Source organism: Mixophyes fleayi, chromosome 1 (genome assembly GCF_038048845.1).
Source record: "Mixophyes fleayi isolate aMixFle1 chromosome 1, aMixFle1.hap1, whole genome shotgun sequence".
NCBI lineage: Eukaryota > Metazoa > Chordata > Amphibia > Anura > Limnodynastidae > Mixophyes > Mixophyes fleayi.
The window spans coordinates 74,751,365-74,777,054 of record NC_134402.1 but is presented as its reverse complement, the minus strand read 5'-3'; the positions used below and the strand labels follow the sequence as shown (position 1 = coordinate 74,777,054).

The following is a 25,690-nucleotide window of genomic DNA, read 5'->3' as shown; positions in this document are numbered from 1 at the left end:
GCATCTGTGTCCACACTACCTCGGCCAGTCCTTACTTTACACTGTCTGCATACGTCTGCACCTTCCCTCCCTTCAAATTGTAGGCAGCCATAAGTGTCATTTGCGTTCAGCCATTAATAATTACATGCAATTGCGTTCACTGTCGTATGGTCTGCATCTGAACAAGTGCAGAGTTAGTTCGTGCAAGGTAAGGCAAGCGAAGGGACTGAATGTTGACAACTGTGGTATTGTTAAACAGGGCTTAATTTCAATCACTAAAAATCTACAATATTTGCTTATTGTGCTATATGTTTAATTAATGGACAACTACCTGCAGACAGTTACCTTACTTATACTCTCCTCTCCAACGAGCCTACTTATTATAGGATGCAAAGCCCATTTTCTCCAGAAACAGGACTTTTCCCTATCCATCATGCACTCTGAAACTATACAAATGTTGAGTGTTAAACAAAGCAAGGAATACCATTTTCTCGATACGGATTCTGTACAGTAAATATGAGGTTAGTTATTTGCCGGGAACGAGGAATAAAAATGCTGTAATGCAATGATCTACTGGGTTTCTTTAAACTCTAAAAAGAGCACTGTATATGAGCCACACAATCCACATAATGGGTTGATGGGTGCATAGGTATATTGTATAAATCAAGTACTGGAGTCGGACAGTTCTCCATCGTTCTGCAGCTATCTGCCATATTCAAGCACTAACTGCAGTAAAATGCGTCACATATAAAGCCTATGTAATATATGCATCTATGGTGCCAACGCATGCTGCAGCTGCTTCTCAATGTGACAGCTGTAAGAGTACAAAGCTACAAGCAGTGTTCTAGGAAATATCTAATTAATATGAAACAAATATTTTCAGTTACAGTAAATGGATTTATTGGCACAGAAATATCTATCCTGAACAACATTTAATGTATCTGCAGTTGACCATTGCACATACAAGTTGATGTTGCATACATGTTAACTCGCTTATACACCAAGTAACTCAACCTCAAACAATACAAAAGTCTGATCATTTGGATGTGCTCTAATTTATTTTCACTACTTATCAGACAGACCCATGATAGAGTCCACTAGCACAATGAAGTTTGATGTACATGCAGTTATGTCTATACAGGCATAGACTGTTGACGATTATTACAGACAATGTAATATATATAGGTACAACACCACTGACTAGAATATCAAATACTACAAAGGTGTAAAGGGGTAACAACAATAGTAAACAAGGCCATGGATATTGTAGCGAGCTACAGGAGGTTTGCAATGCCATACTTTGTTCTCTGCGCATAAATCATTATGGAGTTAAACGGAAAGGAAGACCCTGTACACATAAGATTAAATTACTTGTACTTCCAGTGGGCCTCCATGTCAAATCAATGCACTAATGTGAGATTGGTGGGAATCTGACAGCCTACCACAGAGATAAAGGATCCTCCTGGATAAAAGACATTCCACGGATGAAAATCTATTTGCCTGTGAAGTGATATACCAGTGAATTCAAGCTTCACGTAAAAGAATGTTTAAACACAGCTACTGAAAACATGTTTACAGGCAAACTGCTCTGTGCGTCTCCAGTGTCTTGTGAGAATCCCTTGAAGTGTTTAGCCCTGGAAAATGTGGATTATTAACAAGCAGAGGTTTGTTTGTAAACTGCAACATGATGTTTTAAGGCTGTTGTCAAAATTTCTTATCAAACCGGGTCTAAAGAATGACAAACAGTTGGAGCTAACCCTAAATTAAAGCTTCAATACCAGGTTATTGCTATACTTGCTGCTGTTCTGGGATAATATATTATACAGGCAGACTGGATCACTGAGTGTTTCCTCTAAGGAGCACTTCTAAACAATATAAAGAGGAGGGAAATGCCAAGGTAGTATATATGGGCACTGTACAAATGCTGTTATCTGGAAAACTTAGGTCACACTTATTTATCTATTCTAAATATAAATATATATATATATATATATATATATATATATTTATTTATTTATTTATTTGTGTGTATAAACAGTGGTTTATCAGTCCCTAGGAGAGAACTTATTTGCATGCATGCAGTCCTGTAAGAACTGCAGATGTTCGGGAAAAATAAACAAAATAAATCCATATTTAGGATATGCATGGTCGGTACCATATAGCAATTCTGGTTGTCTGAATCTACACAGATATTACACATGCTGTCTGGCAACACATTTCTCTTGGTCTTGACGTCATGGCAACAGTATGCTACATATTGAAACAACCCCTTTTCCATATCTGCAGAAGACATACAGCACATGGATCCTGAAGCATACGATTTAGCCAGTATGACTTCATTTCACTGCACTGCAGATATTTCCTGAATGGTGATGGCACGACACCAATACAGGGCACGGTATACTGCCTGAAAGAGAGGATTCATTACTTTGTTAATGGTGACTTAAGCTAAACTTTTATTCTGTGTAAGGAACACAAAATCCCATCACATATATCAAAAAAGAAACTTGGCAATTTTAATCCAATGATGTCACACAACAGCTATAATAATATTCTGCACTAGAGATGATATGACAAATCAAAAATTATTGTTACATTTTGGTACAGTCTGGGAATAGCTGGTGTATTATGTTTGGTTCATTCCCCACTAATTTCAGTACATGCACCAAGGCTTAATTACTTAATAGTACACACCGTACCCTACCCAAAACTCATACCTAAAATGATCCTGCTATCCAATAATATTCATGCATTTGACCCCCAACAATTGATAAGTTAATTTCTTAACTAGGGCTGTGCGACAGGGGGCGACCGCCCAGGATGCAAAGCTGAAGGGGGCGCTATTTAGGAATATTTTAGGTTCATTTGGTTAAAATTGAGGGCTAGGGGGGCGACATCTGGCTTTCTAGCCCCAGGTGCTAGAGTTCTAAGCTATGGCTCTCGTGGGTGGGGTCTTATTTCACCTCTCAAAGCAATCAGTTTCATAAACATAGTTCTCCTTGTGTTCTGTTATAATTCACATGGAAGCCATACGGATCAGATATGCAGATAAATCAGTGTGCTTAGAAATTATTATCTCTGTGCAATACACTTTGGGAAACACTTCAGAGGAAAATTGTGCATGTTCTCTTTGGCTCTCTGCAAGCCCCATGGTCCATTTCCCCAAGACCTCATCTGTACAGACAAAGCAGACTGCTGGTGCTATATGAATAAATAATAATAGGAATCAACGTACCCAGGGCTTTTTTTGTCATAGAACTCATCGGAGCCGAGTTCCGGCACCTTTTTACAACGGATTTTCCAAGTTTTAAAATGAACTATGGAACATTTGATGTTTGGTCGACGTGAACTTGAATCACCCTGTCGAGCGTAGCAGGTTGGCGGCAAAATCATTAAAATGGTGCATGCAGGCTGCTTCTGTGTGAAGTCCAATGCATGTGTACTTAGTCCGCACTGGTTGTGATGGCACTGCTCGGCTTGTGGCGCTGCTCAGCTTGTGATTGGTCATGTGGTCTCGCTCTGAGAGCTTATTGTGGGCGGCGACCGTTATGTTTCGTTACTGACGTTTGTGGGTGTGTGTAAAGTGAATGACTAAGTTATGTGAGTTCCGGCACCTTTTTTCTTACAAAAAAAAGCACTGAACATACCTGATCCATTTTCTTCCACGTCTGATCTGCATGTACTTTATACTGTACAATTATAGCATGCTACATGTGGTTAATAAAAAGTCTGAGCGTTTAAGCCTTAATAGCAAATTCAAATGCATCAGAAGAGGAGTGGGCTGCTCAGTTTGACATGCACAAGGAAGAAAGAGATTGTGTTTGAATAATAGAATCTGTGTAGACAGGTTTCAGTTACCTTTGAACAGAGAAGGGTCAAGAATGTTGAAGAGAACTATGCACTGAACATTTAGGACAGAGTATTAGGACTGTACAGAAAGCAGGTATAAAAAAAGATGTTAATTGCAGTTGTACATTGCGTGATACAAAAAAACCAAAGCATGTATAGAAAGGGATAATGATTAAGAGGCACGAGTTGTGCACAGAGCAGGAAGTAAGGCAGACAGGAGCTCTGTAGAGAGGGAGAATCAGCCTTTATTATTCCTCTTTTGTGCATTGAGCAGTTGAGAAGGGAACACATCCCACCTCTACGGGTTTAATCACACAAAGACAGAATCAGACCGCATTGAGTTTGTGTGAGAGAGAGCAAGTTAGTTCTTTATTCTGGACATATTTCACATGGGGGATTTCAAGTTTTCCTCCTTATAGCGAACCTTTGCAAATTAACTTACATATGTCAGGTTGGGGGGAAAAAAAATCAAATCAGCATAACACTGTCCAGCATGGGTAAGAGCTATGTGGCATAGGGCTGTGGTGTGGTGGCATAAGTCGACTTGATGGGATGGGGAGGAGGCCATGTGTGGAGCATGAAAAGGCCTTCTAGGGAACCATAGGAAAGTTATGTGTCGGCATAAGAAGTCTATGTGGGGGCATACAGTGGCATAATAAGCAGAGAACGAGTGTGCGACCTGCATAATAAATATATATTATTTTTTTTCTTGCATTTCTGCATAAGCGAAAAAATCAGCAATGGAGACATGGAAACATTTTCCACCCTCGGCTGCACCTATTCATCTGTTCAGTCATTACTAAAGCACCCATATGTGGCATCATCTCACGTGGCAGAAATAGCTCAGTGCATGTTTTTCTCCAGTGTTGGGTGAGAAAAATAAAAATCACCAGTTGAGCCTGTTCCCACTAATATTCAGAACCAATTTATGGTAAAATACCCATAGCTTAATCATTAAATAGTTCTAAAAAAAAAAGACAGAGTAATTTTGGGAGTGTTCTTAATTTGCTGGCACTTTTGTATGGAGCCAAAAAAGAAAAATTCATCTATGAAGCAACTGTCCCATGAAAGCAAAATGTGCTCCATCGGTCCTAAGCACTGCCATGTAAAGCCCAGGGCAAAGGGGAGAAGACCCCAAGTATCTCGCCCCCAGCACAGTTTGGCCACTGCACGGGGCGATTGGGGCACGCACTTCTGGCTTCAACGGAAAAAAAAACCCCAATGTTTTTGGTGTCTAATTTAAATTTCACGGGGCAAGTGTGGTAGATGGGCGAACGTATTTGCAGTCATCATGGCTCTGCACCCCACTGCGCAATGACGCAATTTGCACCATCGTGCACCTGGGGAGAGTGCTGGGGCCAATATTAGAATACATGTTGGTGTGTGTTTCCCCATTTGCATATAACTAAATAGAAAGCATTGAAATTAAGCAGTAATAGAGAAATTATTAAAAAAAAAATATATTTTTTTTTTGCACATAACCTTTCAATACAATTGTGTAACAAAGCTGCAGTTCCAAATGTTCAAAATATCCAGAGATTAAAACCTTGGTGTGTCTACTATTTTAGCTGGAGTAATTGTAGTAATTCTGTTGTGTTAATGTAGAGCCTTCATGGTCATAGCAGGGTGAGAAAAATCATTCAACTTTGCTAAAGTATATCAAACTTTCTTTAGCGCTAAATTTATTAATTCCAAAAGAATGTCCTATATGCTCCACCACACACAAAAAATCTGTTCGCTAAATAAAGTCAGTACCACTCAAATGGTCACGTTAAACAAAGCTTTAAATGAGACTAGTCAAGCAGTGATTTATATATTAGAAGAAAAAAAACCACAAAACAAATATACTTTGTATTATATTTTGTAAATTCTATATGATGATGCCCAGGGTCTAATAAGGTTTCGCTTTGTGGCTACTAATTGTAAGTGCTTTGTCTCTATGAAGATACTAATAGTATCTCTTGTGGTAGCTGTAGCTTTTAATAAAAAGCACTTTATCTCTTTATCCTAAGCTACTGACGTTACAATGCTCAATTAAAAAATGGACACATATGTATCAAAGTTGGAGAAGGCCAAAATATTTTTTGTATGCAAGTGATGTTGAATTGTATCCCGTCTGGCAATTGCGTAATATCAGTATCCTGCATACAGCTGTACAAAATGTTTTCTTGCAGATAATGACCAGTTTGGAACTTTACTTTCCCCGTTGACCAACTTGTACAATTGTTGCAGTGAATACTCAGCCAAAATTGCAGTGGTGTAACGAAGGAGAATTAATTTGGAATAGTGACAAGAAACGAGACAGGGAAGGCATTTGCACTGTTGACTGCACAGTTATTGCTCTTAATGATTATGATTCATGGGAAACAAATACTATGCAGGAAAGGCCCAGCTGCTTTGCACAATTATTTCAGTTGTTGATGCCCAGGCACTGATCATGCAAGAGCCACAGGGCTACTTAACACGCAAACATTTCTGACATGAGAAAATTATACTTTTGCTATACAGATCTTGAAAAGTACAGGTGTTAATCAGCTCCAATAAATACCAATAAAATATTTTAATTGCCAATTGTAACAACAACAAATAATAAGGCTTATTTAAAGCACACAAATGAACTGTAACCCATGGTGTCCAATCAGATATTTACTTGGAATGAAACCCTTAACAGTCCCATTTTCCCGCAGATCCTGATTTCCAACAGGCAAAAGAGACAAAACCTAATGGACAAGGAGCATGGCCTTTAACAAGGGCGTGGCCTTGTCACATCAGGTACCAGACTAACTGTTCCGATTGTTTTCTGATTCAGAACTGTTGGAAGTTATATGTGCACTTGGCTTATCAAATTGAATATCATTTTGACTGCTATGGCTCCAACTAAGGCAGCTTACACCTGATATGACCCCAATACAAACCTTTGTAAAGTGATCTAGTGTTTCCTTGTTTCTCACCTAAAACCCAGTAATTTGTAATACTCAAGTCCATTTCCTATCTTACTCTTTATCAAAAGATTATCTTCTTGAGAAAAGAGCAACTTGCATTGGGAAGCACGAAAAAGCGGTTTAATGTAATAACAAAATTTTTTTTAATTGTTACCTTACAATGTCAGCATTTGTTTGATAGGAATAACAAGTCATTAACCAGATGGTGTTTAATTGCGATTAGTTAGGATTAACATGCCAGAAAGCCTTAGTCAACTGTAGTTCTTGAAAAAGCACAGACAAGAACAAGGAACATTTCTGAAATAGATGGAATCTGAATTCATTTTGGTATAATGAAAGGTGCTCACATTAAGTAAGTGTATTTGGCTCCCAATAAATTACAATAGTGCATGTTTCCAAGATAACAGTGACTGCACTGATACTGATATACAGTTATACTGAAGTTATCCTGAGCACTCTCAAGTTATCTCCTCAAAAACAATAGCCCAGCAATAAACGGTCATGGCTCTTCACTTTGTGAGATAATTATGGCTACTTCCATATAGTTTTTTTTAATGCAACATGTAAATGGAAATATAGAGCAAAAATCAGAAATCTGTTGGTCAATGTGTAGATGCAAAGAGTTTATTTACTGACTAGTCAGTATTTTGACATGCGAGGCCGACATTGACATTAATATTGAAGCATGCTATGAGCAATTGTTCAGGTTTAGTTATATGAACAATGAAAATATACAAATATCAATAGCACCAACATATTGGTAATACAAGATTGTCACTAAATAACATGAAGAAATGAAGCACAGCTTACAGTAAAGCTGGGTACACACTACAGACAATTTCTCCCGATGAGATATCTTTAACGATTTTACCAATAACTGAAAGCCCCAATCAGCATGTTGATTCATGCGTACATACTTACACAATTTTAGACGATTTACCGTCAGATCTGTGTTCTTCATCTGTCATAACCATCTGCTGAAAGATAATGACTCTATAAACACTATGGAGATCTGCCTACATCGCTGGATGCGAGTGCATACACACCGCAGAATTTGCCCTACATCGTTCCATTGTTTATAGGGATTTTTAACCCGGTTATAAAGTCAAATCAAAGGATATGATGCGCTTTGGTACAAAATAACATGATCGTGGAAGTGTGCACACTAATGCCATATCGCACCTAACAGTTGTTTATTGTGCATACTTGCCAACTCTCCCAGAATGTCTGGGAGACTCCCGCATTTCGCGTGAGTCTCACGGACTCCTGGGAGAGTGTGGCAATCTCCCAGATCTGCCTACTTCCTAGTGAAGTGGGCAGATTTAGGTTCAAAACACTGCGATTCAGCTGGAATTGCCAAAATGCCGCAATTTTTGGAGCCCCGCCTCCTGCACGCCCACCTTCTCTGGCAGGCTCCCGGCTCATACTTGCCATAAGTTGGCAAGTATGTTATTGTGTGATTGGCACAATAATCGTGTAAAAAAAACTGTAGTGTGTACTAAGGATGAGCGGGCTCGGATTTCTCTAATCTGAGCCCACCCGAACAGAGCGGATCCGACGGGATCCGAGCACTGTTCGGGTATTTCCGGCGCCCAAAAAAATTAAACTGAGGCTCTGACGTCCGAGTCTCGCGTGGGATCTCGCGAGACTCGGATTGCATAAATTCCCCGCTCGCGCCCGGCATCTTCAGTCGGACTCAGATCATTGAAGAGGGAGGTTTTTCCAGTGCTCTGTCCTGCTGAGTGCAGTGGTGCTTTTGCCCTGTGCTCTGTCCTGCTGAATCCAGTGGTGCTATGTCCTGTGCTCTGTCCTGCTGAGTCCAGTGGTGCTGCCTGTGTCCTGTGCTCTGTTCTGCTAAGGGCATTGTCATTTATAAATTATTCAAAAGTTATAAAAAATTAAAAAAAAAAAATTATAAAAAAAACTTATACAAAAATAATTGAAAAAAAAAGCTAAAAAAAATTAGTTAAAAAATACTAGGTACTACTATTTCAAAGTCAAACTACGTTCACTGTTGCTGCTGTACCAAAAAAATAATAGGTACTGCTATTTACTATTTATTTATTTATATACTGTTCATTATTTCTGTAGTTCCAAAAAATAGGAACTGCCAGTTCTATTACTACGGTCATTGTTTGTGTAGTTCCAAAAAATAGGAACTGCCAGTTCTAATACTACGGTCATTGTTTGTGTAGTTCCAAAAAATAGGAACTGCCAGTTCTATTACTACGGTCATTGTTTGTGTAGTTCCCAAAAAATAGGAACTGCCAGTTCTATTACTACGGTCATTGTTTGTGTAGTTCCCAAAAAATAGGAACTGCCAGTTCTATTACTACGGTCATTGTTTGTGTAGTTCCAAAAAATAGGAACTGCCAGTTCTATTACTACGGTCATTGTTTGTGTAGTTCCAAAAAATAGGAACTGCCAGTTCTATTACTACGGTCATTCTTTCTGTAGTTCCAAAAAATAGGAACTGCCAGTTCTATTACTACGTTCATTGTTTCTGTAGTTCCCAAAAAGAGGAACTGCCATTTCTATTACTACGTTCATTCTTTCTGTAGTTCCAAAAAATAGGAACTGCCATTTCTATTACTATGTTCTTTGTTTCTGTAGTTCCAAAAAAGAGGAACTGCCATTTCTATTACTACGTTCTTTGTTTCTGTAGTTCCCAAAAAGAGGAACTGCCATTTCTAGTACTACGTTCATTCTGTCTGTAGTTCCAAAAAATAGCAACTACCATTTCTATTACTATGTTCTTTGTTTTTATAGTTCCAAAAAAGAGGAACTGCCATTTCTATTACTATGTTCTTTGTTTTTATAGTTCCAAAAAAGAGGAACTGCCATTTCTATTACTATGTTCTTTGTTTTTATTAGTTCCAAAAAAGAGGAACTACCATTTCTAATACTATGTTCTTTGTTTTTATCTGTGCAGTGGAATTCAGACCAGTTGAGGGTGATATATTGTGGCCCCGGTACCAAATTGGTTACCGGGGCCACTCCACTATGCAGTCCAGACAGATGCGTATCAGATATTAAAAAATGTTGACTGTTGCTGCCAAATCCAAAATTAATGAAAATGACCTGTCATCGTCAAAAACAAGAGGTATTGACGTGCTCGAACTACACCCTGTATATGCTGCAGAGGATGATGTAGGAGCAGGCAGCTGTGCAGTGGAATTGAGACCATTTGAAGGCGGAGGTATTGTGGCCCGGTACCAAATTGTGTACCGGGCCCACTCCACTACGCAGTCCAGAAAGCTACCTCGGTGCAACCTTTTGGACTAAAAACAATATTGTGAGGTGTTCAGAATAGACTGGAAATTAGTGGAAATGATTGTTATTGAATGTTATTGAGGTTAATAATAGCGTAGGAGTGGAAAACAACCAAAAAACAGGATTTTAGCGCTTTTTAAAAAATAAATCAGAACCAAAACCTTTCGTCAGGTGTTTTGGCAAAACAAATCAGAACCCAAAACCTCAAGCTAATCAGAACCCAAAACCCAAAACACAAAGTGCCCGGTGCACACCCCGATTGTGTACCCAGCTTAAGGTCTACAACTACACTTATTAGTGCACCATTCTCTTAACAAATTCTATTAAATCTACCCATAAATGCTCTCAGTATCTGAACATCAGAAAATAGAGACTCGTGAACCACCAAACTACTGTGTGTAATGCAACAGAGAAAAACCAAATCAATATGTATATGTAATAAACATACTTTTATGCACTCTCACCAATTGAGTTAAATAAAATAACCGTAAATATTATATGTTTAATCAGTGGTGGAAGTGGATGGTATATGGTGGTATGTCATACCGCCACTTCTCCTACTGCCTTCATTGTAAAGCTATCAAATTCCATTCACTTACATTACCTTTACATTTTTAGACCGCCACTTCTAAATTATCACTTCAACCACCGTGTATAATTATAGAACAGTAATAGTATTAGTAGGTTATTTAGCGCTGTCTCTATTTTCTATTGTACAAACGTGGTGGTGAGTGGTGCACCTCTTTTAGGCACCGTTAGTGAGTAATCCATCACATCACTTGTTTCAGTGTGATAATTAGCGTCTTTTTTTTCCCGTTATTTTCAATATCTGAAGTTTCACAGGTTATACTGCTCTAGTCAGCAGGGACAATACTGCAAAATATTAGAGGTTTAAATAAAATGCAATATTTACAACAACATTCAATAACATAGATGTAGCGCTAATCTTTCCAGCCAAACAGTGTTCAAGATTCAAAATATTTTTCAAAGAGATTTATGGGTCTATTTCTGACAGTTGAAGTTAATAAATATTTTTTTTTGTCACAATCATTTCACACAGTCTATATTTCAGTATATTTTTAAATTGTTTTAGGGCTTGTCCACATGAACGCATTTTAAAATGTTCCACATTACTAACAGAACACACACAAAAGTGAAGACACTATATTGGGATCATTAATCTTTATACAATGTGATATCATAAATACAGGCAATAACAAAAAAAGAGCAAAAAACACAGAAAAGTGTACAGCAGCCCCGAGAATCATTGCTCTGTATCAGGAGAGGGACAATAATCCCTACGTTAGCAGCATTTTCTCTCTACTTTCATAGTGTGAAATGTAAAAAGTGCCCATATGACCGAGCTCTAGAAGATGAACCTCAGCTTTTAAAACTACAACAAAGCTAAAAACACAAAAGTGAAGTGATTGTACATTGGCTGCCACTGAGCACAAACCACTTGTCTCCAGGCACGGACTCTTAGTCTCTGTAAATTGCTACGTAATAAACAATAATAATAATAATACAAAACTGTCCTGTGTAATCATTCACATCAGTCCCGGCCCATTGGAGCTTACAGCCTTAAACACACACACACACGCGGTCGATGCTGGCCGGAATCTGCCAGAGATGCTCTTTTGGGAGCGAAGTTACCCAGTACCCAGGCACCTAGTCCAATCTTTACTCTGTTCAGAACGCGGACTCTAAGGCTAAGGGGGAAAGACACCCATGTCAAAAATATATTAATTTTTTTTCCGGCTAGGGCGGGCTGGCGGGAGACCTGGGTAACAGCAGCACTCTCCTGCCTTGCTTATTGGACTTATTAGGTATACACCGGCCCTGCGCATTCACACACACACGTTTTGTCCAAAGCACCTTGAACACGCAAACATGGATAAAACATACAAACTCCACATAAATAGGGCCCCGTTCAAAATCAATCTCCTGACCCCAGCACTCTGAGACAGCAATGCTAACCACTGTGTCACTGTGTATTTGGAAAACCGTTCAAAAATTACTCAATAGGTGCAGCTTCATTCCTGCTACAGTCTGTCCCAGATGTGCATTGGGTTAGTAAATAAAGACTGGATATATAACATGTACACAACCACAGCCTGTTTTAATCTGTTTATGCGTCACATTTTTAAAGATGAAACAGAAACATTTTCATCATCACCACATTATCTTTGTTCTCTGCTAAATATATCTTTATTGAGCACTTTAAAAAGGGACGTCCACCTTTAGGCAAACACTGCTATCCGCAACTCATGGTATCGGACCTCCACTGTTGCCAGCTCCGACAGCAAAAGAGGAGAGAGTTTATAGTGTTGGAGAATCATATTCATTCAAGGTGTGTAAGCAGCTACAATGATGGGATGTAGTAAAACGCATACTTGCCCACTCTCCCGGAATGTCTTGGAGACTTCCGAATTCCGTGTAGGTATCCTGGGAGAGCAGGCCATTCCTCCGCATCCCACCCACTTCCTAGGGAAATGGGCAGAATGAGGGCCTACATGACGCAATTTGCATTGTATCATGTCACTGTAGCCTGCCCCTTCTCCCCCCAGTGAAATGCCACAATTGTGGATGGGGCGGGGCAAAAATAACGCAATACACGGCCCCCGGCCCCTCCATGCTCGTTCTTTACCTTCCCCCCGGGATCTCTCGGAGTCGAGGAAGTAAAAGTAGGCAAGTTTGAATAAGTGCGATGAATTCACAGCCGCTTGTGTTCAATCATGAGCCATTTACCACTTACATACCGAGTGGGACTTTGCATCTTCTACCCAGGTTTCTTTGCCCCTGCTGACAGCTCTCTTCTCTCCTTTCTTATCAGAAAAGATTCCAATTAGAAATAGCAAACATTATACATGGGATAATGTACCCCCTATTGCGCTATCTTACAGGCGACGTAACAACATCTACATATATTTTTTTAAAATTTCAAAATAGATAACATACGTCTCATTTCATACCCTCATGGCTGCTTTGCTGCTTGCAAATTCCAAACACTTTCGAAAGAATAGAATTACTACTGTTGTTTTCATTATATTTTAAAAGGTTGCTCTTCCTGCCATATATAAACAAATTGCTGGCATACCAAAAACTTCTGAGTGGATGTAATATTGCTGAACACATTCGTATAATCACAGCTCATTGGTTTCACTAGTGAAGACTTCAACTTAAAGAAATAAATGTGTAAATATTTAACAAATCTATTTTAATCTATCTGAATTACAGCAAGAGATATACTGAAATGCAATCAAGAGAGCTAGAACTCAATCAGGAGAACTATGTAGGACACGATAACCATTGTATTACATCAACAGTATTTAGACTATTTGAATTCAGATTCAATTTTAAATTAAAAAGAACACTAGACAACATTTAAAACTAGACATCAGAACAACTGGCCCAATTACAAAACCATATAAAAGAAGATTATCCATAGGGTGATATAACACAGAACAGGACCAGTAAACCATACTTGCCTACTCTCCCGGAAGGCTCCCGAATTACGGGGAGTCCTCCCGGACTCTCGGAAGAGTAGGCAAAGCTCCCGCATTCGCCAAAATTAACGGCATTGAATGGAGGGGGCGGGGCTCAATCACGTCATTAAGTCCAGCCCCCGCTATTCAATGGCGTGAAATTTTATAGTGGGGGCGGGGCTATGGTGAGGCCACAATGTCACCACGCCCCCTCCTACCCTTTGTCACATGACTTCTCCCCCGGATCCCCCAAATCTTAAAAGTTGGCATGTATGCAGTAAACAGATCACAATATGCCCAACAGTGACTGCAGTCACTCCTGTTTTCAGTAAGTTCCTTGGACAAGGTGATCTTGAATCACAAACAGTAGTAGTAGTGAAGGGGTACCATACGCACCTATAAATGGCTGACCTCAGAGTATGGGAGAAGGGTAAGAGGATACCTAGCGCTCCATTTAGACATGGCCGCCCCCTGGGAGGTATGCTTAAAAGTACGAGTTCTCCAAACTGGAGAGCCACAAATTCACCTTATATGTCCATAGAATTTGAAGAAAGCAGCAAAATAATTGGGAAATGTCAATGATGTCCTACATAATTCAATATGTGTAAAAGCCATTTTTATTCATACCTCTATAATTTATGGCAATAAATGGATTCCATTTGGGCTCGGTAAAAGATCTTTTAAATGTCCAAAAAGGCTGAATAAATCTCTTTATGATACATACTCAGCAACTCTGTTTTTGTAAACATTCCAATGTTCAATTTTTATTTTGGTAAGTACTTGAAACATTAACATACTTTCCATAAAGCATAATCCACATCATATAATTATCAAAAGGAATTACTCTGGATTTTCCCCAAATTATACAAAGCATAGAGAGTGAAGTTGTTAATTTGTTAAAGGAACCTATATGAGTATGAATAGCTTCCTAAATGGTTATTACCCTTTGCAAACAGCACATTTTATTGTTGATTTAATGTTGTGTACTTTTGGTAACAAGACATTATGGCAGTAAACGCCATAAAAACTGCAACTGCTCTAAAACTACAGTACTCAAGTTACATTATTATAGGCATCACTTTCCTATGAAAGACATGGTTATTTTGCTACAGTAACAAAAGGTGATGAAGTAAAGGCATTTGCCTGTTCCATTATAAAACACACACACATAATTGTATATCAAAGAGCAAATTTTCATGGTAGTAGACCCAAATCAAGAAACCAACTCAACTCTGATTAACCCAAAGTGTGCGGGATTATGAGCCTCTGACTAAGCTTCCCCAAAAGTAAAGCATAAAAAAAAATTAATAGAAGCTATTTTTAAACTTCATTTTAAGTATTTTAAGTATTAAAAATGTTTTAGTCAAACAATCAGCATTTTTTCAAAAAATGGTTTTGTTGCGTCCCCCCGAATAGGTATCACATTGGTACAAATACCACTGCGACAGCCTAAAATGGGCTTCTTCATGCAAAGTATTACCGCTGACAGGGCTATCATCAGCAATAACACAGTAGCCGCTTTCATTAATTGAGCAAAGGGAGAAAAAGGTCTATAACAATAGTGTTTCGCCCATTCATATATATGCTCCAAAATTGGGATAAGCATGTGTGTGTTAATTCGTCCAAGTGGTCTAGCAATCACTGTGTTTTCCATATCACCCAACCGTTCTGATTTCAGCTGGACAGTCCTGATTTTGGGGACCTGTACCGCACTGGGGCATGATTGTCCGCGGGTGGAAATATTGCAGGGAAGGGAGTTTTACAATGGGCACGCCCCCATCATGACGTGGTCACTGCCGGGGACTTTCATGTTGGGAGGTATGCGTTTTCTGTCTCCAGAAAATCTATCAATAAAATGAATGATGTTTGATTTATTGTGCTGGCTGTGATGCAGATCGAAGAATTGAACTATTCACTTTGTGACTGTGCCAACAGAGACAGCACAAACATTTCAACACAAGTACTGCATAATTTATGAAAGGTTTTCACATACTGATAAACAAAGTAATAGTTATTTAACAAACCATTCTTTTTACATTCATCACACTAGTTTAAAATTCCTAGCTGCGGCAAAAGAAAATAATAATGTACACACATTTTCCTATATACAGTACCTGTGTATATTAAAATGGGGTGTCCTCTTGTCCAGAGGTCCAAGACACATATCTCTGACTGAGGCTCATCCTGCAAAATCCAAATACATTCTTGCAGACAGACTTGCCCCGGGAGACTGGGAACACTTCTAATATAAGCTGTCAGCTTCCACTTAGAAAAGGGTCATTGTATGACATAATATTACACCGCTGTATTGTCAGCTTTTTTCCTTTCTTTGGCACCAGCCATGACTCTTACATTAACTCCATATCCCTGGTTAATATAACAAGAATAATGGCAGGGACATTTTCTTGGTGATTTTGATGCCAAAACAGCTGCAACATTTAAGATCTAGTATTAAAGATAATAAGGGTTGTAATTAATCAACGAAAAAAAGGATGGCCCCTTTAAATAGACATGTTATAAATTAATTCTTCATAATAATACAATGATTTGTCTAAACGATTGTACAAAGGACCAGGCAAAGGACAAGGGATCATCAGCTGGGAATGACGTTTTCCACATGACCATTGAAGTCCTTTACTGTAAGGGTGGTTAGGTAACAATATCTAACCATCATTGCTGATAGTTCTTGTATTTGGCATAGAATTATGACATCACACCTCATTAGCGCATGCACCTGGTTTTGTCCTATTTAACACAACTGTTATCATTCCTTGTCCGACAAAGGTATTAGTACTAAGCATTAGCTAGAAGGACTCTTCTACCTCTGGTTACTGTTGTTGAACTTTGGACTGCTTATCCATCCTGTTGTCTCCAAACCTTAACCTCAGCTAGCGAGGTTGTCTCCAATCCTAGCCTATGTGACCTTGATTATCTAGCTTCTCCTGTTCCTGACCTTGGCTAGTCTATTCAGCTATTCTTTCTGCATCTACTGCTTGTATCATCAGTCAGGACACAGATTCCAGGTCCATGTTAGTTATTTTAGTCCCTACTTGTGCCTGTCAGGTCCTAGCTATGTCTGTACTGAGCGGTGTTACAGTCAAGCTGTGGAATCCTTACCATGTGATATGGTAAGTTCACTTACAGAATGTAAAATTGGAATGGATGCGGTAATGGAGGATTGTTAAGGTGATTTTGATCCGGGAGAATTTCTCCACTGCATATCTTAAACACAAGGTTTCAGAGCGGATAATTTCATGCATTGCATTTGAGAAAGGCAGACAATTGGCAGAACTTTTACCATATTTCCAAACTGTTCTGATTTCGGATAGACAGTCCCAATTTGAGGGGATTATCCTGCGGCCAGCAGGTTTGTCCCATCTCGCCAATGACAAGAAAGTGCAGCACAACAGGTGCAATTCGAGGGTGTTCTTAGAGGAGGGGTGTTTGGAAGCAGCCCAGAACTTCTGATGCGCTAGACATGTCCCATTGTGATGTGGACATTATGCTTTCACCCTGGAACTCCGCCACCATAGCCAGCCTACATATCCGAAAAAATAAAAGTACTAGTACACACACACACATATGCACAGATATACATACACGCGCACATACATACAAACATACATACTGTGATAAAGCACATCATTCATTGAAGTCTCACATGGTTTCGCTGAACCATTTCACTGTTTATTGACGTTCTCAGGATGACTTAAACAGTTTTAGCAGTGGCTACAGCAGACATTTCTAGTAAAGCATCACAATTCTCCCATAACCCTACGTCTGGTTAAACAGTAGTTTCCTCACTACTAGCCGGCCACTAACTAGCATCAGTGGCCCCACCCACAAATACCGACAGTGTTTTTATCCTCCACCCTAGCACTACATACAAATTACAACACAACAAACCAATTACTACACCCATGTGGTACACCTGTGTGTGTGCTGGAAGAAGCACCCAGAGGGAATTTAACCCTGTCTGCAGCCTGCTCCTGCAGACTAGCTGGGTTTTTACCTTATACACATACACTGTATATGTAAATACAATAGAAACAGTATATAAGACAGTCTTGATATTCATCTGCGCCTCAGATACCAATGCTGAGCTTCCTTACTATTCATGCATTTAAATACTTGTTATTGTATGTTATGATACCAAGTATAATAAAATTATATTGGGCAGGTGCAACTGGCTTCCTGTACTATGGTGTCAAGCACTGCCAAGTCCTACAAAAAGACATGCATATGAATACATTGGTAACCCACTTGTGTATACATGCGTCCCTGCTAGGTTAATCAAGGCTCCACTGTTCTGTGGGAGTGTATCTTTTAAAAAAAATGCATAGCAAGCACCCCTTATCCCTCTTTTATAACTTTTTTTCCCAATCTATTTGACACCACATTTGGAAAGTTCACAAAGGCATCACTGTGTCACAAAAACCTGCACAAAATGTTACTGTTTGCTGCTCTGAGCCCAGAGGTAAATTGAAGCAAATAAAAGGCATTCCAGTTTTCCCATGAGACTCCTTTCTTGTAGCTGAATATGGGCTGCTATGAATGGCCTGTGTCTACCTTCCATGACCTTTACTGTACTCTGCAATAAGTGTTTAACCAATGGGCTGCTAGGAAAATGAGAAGATTCTCAGGGAGAGCTTCATATAATGCACTAAATAATTCAGATTAATTAGACTAGCATCTAAATGCTATATAGATGTTAATCAAAGTAGAAAATTCACACTCAAAGTGCCACAATAACATGAATGTTTAAAGAGCAAAATGTTGTTTGCACTACTTTATAGTCCTATTTTTCAGACCAGCACGGTACAAATTGTGACATACTATATAGGTTTAAAATATAGCAGGCAACGTTCAAGGTTCATCAGGATTTAGGTGTTTACAAGCATTTTAAGAAAAACTACTGTGTTGCTTTATAGGAATCCCAAGGACTCCAATTTTTGCTTTTTTTTTGTTTTAAGATGCATAAAAAAGTTTGTAGATCAAAACACAGACTTAAAGGTGCTTAAGCCTAAATCAGGAGTGGAAAGGTCACTGCAGTTTACAATTAAACCTTTTGCTATTAGAGGTGACCACATCATTTTCCATACTTGTTCTCTGCAGTGTCTCATTGGGTAGATTTTGTTCACTTTTTATACAACACAAGCCTATTTCTATATTTTGTTCAGGACAGATTTGGCTTTCTATTGGTATCATTGTCAAGTAAATATTTTTATTTTATTTATGGACAGTGTATAAGGACAAAGCTGCAAAAAAAATAAAAAATATTTTCCATGATTTTTATCTTATGCAATTAATTCAATACAAAAAGACTTCTAATTTTATTGTGAGACTTCAAATTATTATCAGGACACTGATGTGTGTGTATTTTATTAATAGTTTTAGACCTGTAGTGGCAGCACGGTTAGTATTGCTGCCTCACAGTGCTGGGGTCATGAGTTTGATTCCACCCAGGGCTCTCTCTATGTGAGGTTTGTATGTTCTTCCTGTGTATGTATGATAGGGAATTTAGACTGTAAGCTAAAATGGGGCAGGGACTGAAGTGAGCGAGTGCTCTGTACAGCGCTGCGGAATTAGTGGCGCTATATAAATAAATGAGGACACAGTTGTCCCTAGAGAGAGTGCACGTGTGGTAGGGAATTCATATTGTAAGCTCCAATGGGGCAGTGATTGACACCATGGGCTAGATTTACTAAGCTGCGGGTTTGAAAAAGTGGGGATGTTGCCTATAGCAACCAGATTCTAGCTCTCATTTATTTAGTACATTCTACAAAATGACAGCTAGAATCTGATTGGTTGCTATAGGCAACATCCCCACTTTTTCAAACTCGCAGCTTAGTAAATCTAGCCCCATATCTTTTGAACAGCACTGCGTAATATATTTGGTGCTATATAAATAAAAGTAGGCCCAGCATGGTAAATTGCGGCAGTAGTTTATTATTCTGAAGGACATTATTTTGCAAAAGTGTATTTACTACCAGTCATTTATGAAACAGCAAAAAGACATGTACTGCAAATTTTTAACCTATTTGCCCGATTACCATATACATAGGTGCAGACCAACATTACAATTCTGGGAACTGCTGCCAGAAAATCGGAATGCAACTATTTTTATTGTATTGTGAATCCTTCTGTAAATGCGCTTGGTGGAAAAGTACAAACATGGACTTCAAAATCACCCCAGCTACCATCTTGGGACCACCCCCTTCAGATTTTTCATCCAAACTTCTGCTCGCTCCAGTCTTAAATTAATCATGGATGGGAGAGGACTTTTATATATTTGTCGTTTACATTTAACATTTTCGCATATTTAAAGTTTTATTACACAGGTATTTTGAGTACCTGCACAAAATTTGCCTAGTTGTAGAAAACCCATCATGATGAAAGTATCAGGACAATCCATATTACTGGCACCTCCTTATGTGGTGATAAAGAGGCTCTACGGCCACCAGTTAACCAGGACACACTCTCATAGATGCCATCTGTCGAGAATCCACATAATTCACCTTACACTAGTCTTTATGATGTCTTGAGTGCCGCCGGCTCTTGTTCTAGTGACACGCTGCAACCGTGTCGGGTGGTGAATGACTGGTGGGCGCGTTCCATGGTTCTATCAACTAATCCTATGATCATGTACTGTATATCTTGATAACTATGTCCCATGGAAGCTTACTTTAACATTAGTTAATTGTTCACATTATTATGACCCACAAGTAAATAAAACATATTCCTTTTATATGTATTTATGGTATAGTTGTAGTTGTGCTCATCTATGTGGTGTTTTATAGGAAGCGTTTACACCCTACAGTGTCATTAAACTATCCTGGCCTGCAAAACAAATTCACTTTTTTTTTTGTACTTGCGTGCAATACATGGCAAACAAGGGGAAATGCCCTTATCTGCCCAATTTGGCCATCAGAAGATGAAAACGTTCTGCACCCACAATAGACAATGTTATACTGAAGAGCAGATTCAAACACTTTCTGTAAAAATGGGGCGCAGTTGCACAGAACCAGGCGCAAGACGTCACAAACATATGCACTGCATAAGCGCATCTTTGGAAATGATCCTTGGTAGCTTGCCAGGGTCCATTGCTGCACTCAACGTTCCAGTAATGAACATCTGTCCAAAACCAAACAACAGGCTCTCTCTGCCCTTTGTCCATACTTGCTATCAATTGAAAATAATGTTATTGGGCAGAATACAGCACAGAGTAATATCTTAACATTTAAAATAATGTCATTAATAAAAGCAAAAGTCTGTCTCCGAAAATTATAGACAGTGAAGACAATTGTGTAAAACAGCATTAAGAGGCATTATGGGTTGATAAATATTTACTATATAATGTGCATTGCTTCCTTTAGCACTGTACAGTAACCAAGATGAACACATTTCAAGTACTGGACGAACAGAATTGCAATCTAGGCTTTATCTGGTGGAAACTCAAGAATCTGTAAGGTATGCACAACAGGACTTCTACAGTCTGACCTCGATGCTAGAAAAAGGAGTAGACTTCCAATGTTTGCTAGTAGTACTGTCCACACTGCAGTGTGAAGTCAAGGTGGGCAGGTGTCTAAAAAAGGAAAGCATCCTAATTGAGGCTCGGCGTCTACAGTCTTGAGAAAGGACTCCAGTCCATAATAATTTGGGATGTGCTTGGGATGACTCAAGTGGTTAGTGATACAAGATAGCAGAGTACACTAAGGAATGTCCTTGGTTTTTGGGGGGGCAGTGAGGACAAGAACCTATAGTGACCTGCTTACATGACAAGTTTTTTAAATGCACAATGACATTGTATGCTTCCTTGCCCATGTCACAATATCTAACTAAAACCACGAGCATTTAGTTTTGTGTGCTGTTTGTTGTATAGTTGCAAATTATTATTAATGATGCCCATTTAATGGACATGCCTAAATAAATGATAAAAGGAGGGTCCTGTTCTTGTTTAGAAGTAAAGAGTAAACTTTTAATTCTACACACAAACACTGAAATCCTACCTTGTGGGAATCTATATTTTCATGGAGCCATACAATGGTACTTGCAGTTGCACAAACCATGAATGTTAAATATCCACAGATATCATTACAATGACAGAACTACAAATCCCAGCAGGCTATATAAGATACTGTATGAAGTATGTTGGAGGTTGTAGTTGAACTTGAGCTGTTTAGACAAAGACTACCAAACATTACTGGATGACATTTTTACAGAAAGTAGGGTGGTAATTCTAATTTGGGAAATACAGTCTATATAGTGCCTTGCAGTCTTTATTAAGCGGTGGATGATTAATATATATTACTCTTAAAATAACCAGTGAAATCTAAGTTTGATGCAGTGTGTATGTGTCAAAGTTGCAGTGCCTACATTGCTGCAGATTGATGTGACACACAATTAAGAAATTGAATAACAATTATAACATTCATCCTAATAGAACATAACTCCTAACCTCACTTGGCCAAACTCACACAAACTATCTCTCCTTTGACACGCTTAGGACACACTGAACCTCATATCATATTAAAGTATTCAAAGCAGAAAGTGAGACATTGATATGACTGTACCTACCAGGCAGGTGCGTTCAGAACCCCGGGACAAGTGCAGCCAGGTACTACTGTTGCTCTCGGCTATGCAGTCTGTGTTTACTTAAACAGGGTTTCAGTTGTAACAGTTTCGGTTTTGCCCAAATCCAGAGTGTGCCTACACGGAGCAGGAAGAGAGACACGGTCAGAGGGAGCAGGAATTTCAGCTGCTACTGTTCTCAGAGCATTGAGCTATTTCCAGCCGAAGCAGGGTTTGTCTGCAATCAGACATGAGAGACCTCCCTTTCTTCCTCTCTAGGGGCTACCTATCAAACAGGCTCTGTTACCACAACATTAACGTCAAAGGAGGTAACACAGTGAACATGCCAGTCTGCATTACATTTTACCTGTGACATAGACGGAGCTTGATAGTAGTAATGGATGGTTTTAGACAGAAGTGACAGAGATCACAGAACGCATAGTGTAATAGATTACACCTATCACTCGTATTCATTCTTTACACGTACACTTGGCACAGACCCAGCTCAGTGTATCCTCTAGAACAGACTTGTGCAATATGTGACTCTCCAGCCTGTGTGGATCTACACGATGCAGCATTTTTCTTTGACTGACTGGGCATGCTGGGAATTCTGGTTCAACAACAGCTACAGAGCCACTGGTTTCCTACCGGTCTCTGCTTTAAACCTTTATGTTTATTACATTCTCTCTCTGTTTTTCTGCAATAACCTGTTTCTCTCCTTACACAAATGAGAATTTCCTGTCACAACCAGCAGCAGCAGGGAGATATGTAGGGAGATACTGCAACTTAGGTTCGACTTTCTAAAAATTTAAATATCATTTAAAAAGACTAAAAAATGATTACTTATTCAAAATAATCACATTTAAACTTATATTTTTACTAAACTTTCCTTATAGTACTCTATCCAGTGTACTTATCATCTACATAAAATGGAGGCAAACACTTTGGAGATGAAACAAATATTCAGTTTACCAATTTAGCAGGAAGTAATGACACCACTGAGCCAAAGTGCCATCACTAGCTCATAGTGAAGCGACAGGCAGTGTTTGTGAATATTGGTTAAGTTCACAACATGCCCAGCCTCCACTGTGGGTTGGAGACTGGTACACTTAAAGATGCCCACAAACGTTATTTTTTTTTTATATACACACACACTAATATATATATATATATAATATATATATATATATATATATATATATATATATATATATATATATATATATATATATATATATATATATATATATATATATATATATATATATACACATATACACACACACACACACACACACACACATACACATACATATATATGCATACACACACTAATTATTTTATATATATATATATATATATATATATATATACACATACATACATACATACACACACACACATACATATATATGCATACACACACAACACTTTTTTCTTTTGCTTCGATTGCCACTGGTATTATATTTTGTTACTTACATTTAAGTATATGAAAAGTTAATCAGAAAGCTGTTAAAACTGGAAATCATTTCACATTTTAAGATAGGTTTATGGTTGATTAGGGATATGCTTAAAGGTAAGTTTTAGGGGTTGCCTAAAATGTAATGTGTACCAATAGAGCTATGAAAGTTCTAGAATAAAGAATTTAGTTTACACTTTGCATTTTATTACCGTTTGTCATTGTGACTTGTACCAGTGTTTCTGGAATCCAGTTGTTATGGACCACTAAGATAGCATGTTTTCTCCCAGCTGGTGCACATGTGTATTATTTACTGACAAATTTTAAACACCCATAGTTGGCATTAATTATTTCACTTTTAGTTCTGGGAGGAGACCTGGAAGCCATGCACTGTAGGCAGGCCCAGAGGACATGATTTGAGAAACGTTGTTCTAAGAGATGTATCCAGTTTTCACTGCTTAGCTGTGGAGACAGAAGTTGTGTGTATGAAGTTCACTGTCACTGCTCTCCATGGGCCAGAATCATTGAGAGCCAAGTAGAAAAAAAGAAAAGGAGTAACTTTGCACCTAGGTAAAACCATGTTGCATTCAATGGGGAGGAAAATAAAGCTATCAAGTATTTGTGTGCGACACGAAAAAATAACCAGTATTTAACGGATATGAAAAACAATAAACGAATTTGCACCCCTTGCATTGTAACATGGTTTGTCCCGGAGAACATATACTCTAAATCTAAAATATATAATCAAACATTATGATCAGTCTATAATAATTTGCCTTAAATTTTTCATACATGGAACAATGTGTTTTTATTAATTTTTTGCCTTACTTTCCTTAATGTCTCAGGCACCATGTGTTCAGAATGCAATGAGGGCCAGAAAGAAAAAGCCCTTGTGTAAATGAGCCTTTATCGGAACTGTATGGTGTAACAACTAAATGGTGCCCTTCCAGAGCATATATATTTGTATTAGTGTACACTTTAAAATACATTACTTTATTGTACTACTACCACTTAGAAAGATACCACTAATATAAAACTCATGTAGGAAGACAATTTACATTATGTAGCTTCGCTGTACTGGGCATACACACTGCAATATTAGCTGCAGTAACAGGCATCTGGCCCACTATTGTAGTGTATCATCATCATCATCATCTATTTATATAGCGCTACTGATTCCGCAGCGCTGTACAGAGAACTCACTCACATCAGTCCCTGCCCCATTGGAGCATACAGTCTAAATTCCCTAATATACACACAGACAGACAGACAGACAGAGACTAAGGTCAATTTTGATAGCAGCCAATTAACCTACCAGTATGTTTTTGGAGTGTGGGAGGAAACCGGAGCACCCGGAGGAAACCCACGTAAACATGGGGAGAACATACAAACTCCTCACAGATAAGGCCATGGTCGGGAATTGAACTCATGACCACAGTGCTGTGAGGCAGAAGTGCTAACCACTTGGCCACCGTGCTGCCCATGGCTATAAAACAAACCTGACATCATAATTTAATCTTCTGACTGCAATAACAAGTCCCAGGACCCAAGTCCCAGTGATGACAAAATGAAGACCAGCTGGTTGACCAGGTGTAAGGAAGCTGGATTTGGTTGCCCACATTTGGCTAAATCGGACACCTAATATTGTCACCAAGCAGCAGGATCAGCTCATATTTGACCACTATTAACAGGTAAGGGCAGGCAAATTTGAGCCTGGGGAGCAAGACTCGAGTCGACAGCCTATTAAGAACATTTTAAAGGAAAAAAAAATGGTGGCCCAATGACCCAACCCAAGGTAACCCCCTATGGCACCAGATACCCCTCTGCCCAGCCTGCCACTGACTCTTAAACATTGTAGTCTTCCAGATTGGGCTTCCAGATGCAGCAGCCTGATTCTCCCTCATCACAGCACCACCCCTGAAAAATGTATATCTTAACCTGTGTGACATGTGACTGCAATGAATTTCCTGGGAGACTTCATTCCCATCAACAAAGCAACATTTTATAGTGTTGGACTTACACTCTTAAAGGAGACCCCTACTGTGCATAAATTTACGGCCGCAAAGCTATTGCATTCCTGGCAGTAATTTCAAGAGTTGGTGTGAGAATCTTACTGGTTCTGCAACAATATA

General features: G+C 38.8%; 1 protein-coding gene across 10 annotated transcripts in view; it reads right to left on the bottom strand.

Annotated features, from left to right (window-relative positions):
• SORBS2 (sorbin and SH3 domain containing 2) overlaps positions 1-25,690 on the bottom strand; it is a 242,241-nt gene that overhangs the window by 159,303 nt on the left and 57,248 nt on the right. For all 10 annotated transcript variants that reach the window (XM_075196778.1, XM_075196786.1, XM_075196802.1 and 7 more), the window contains exon 2: positions 22,106-22,237. The gene's annotated coding sequence lies outside the window, so the exon portion shown is untranslated. The remainder of the gene's footprint in view (positions 1-22,105; positions 22,238-25,690) is intronic.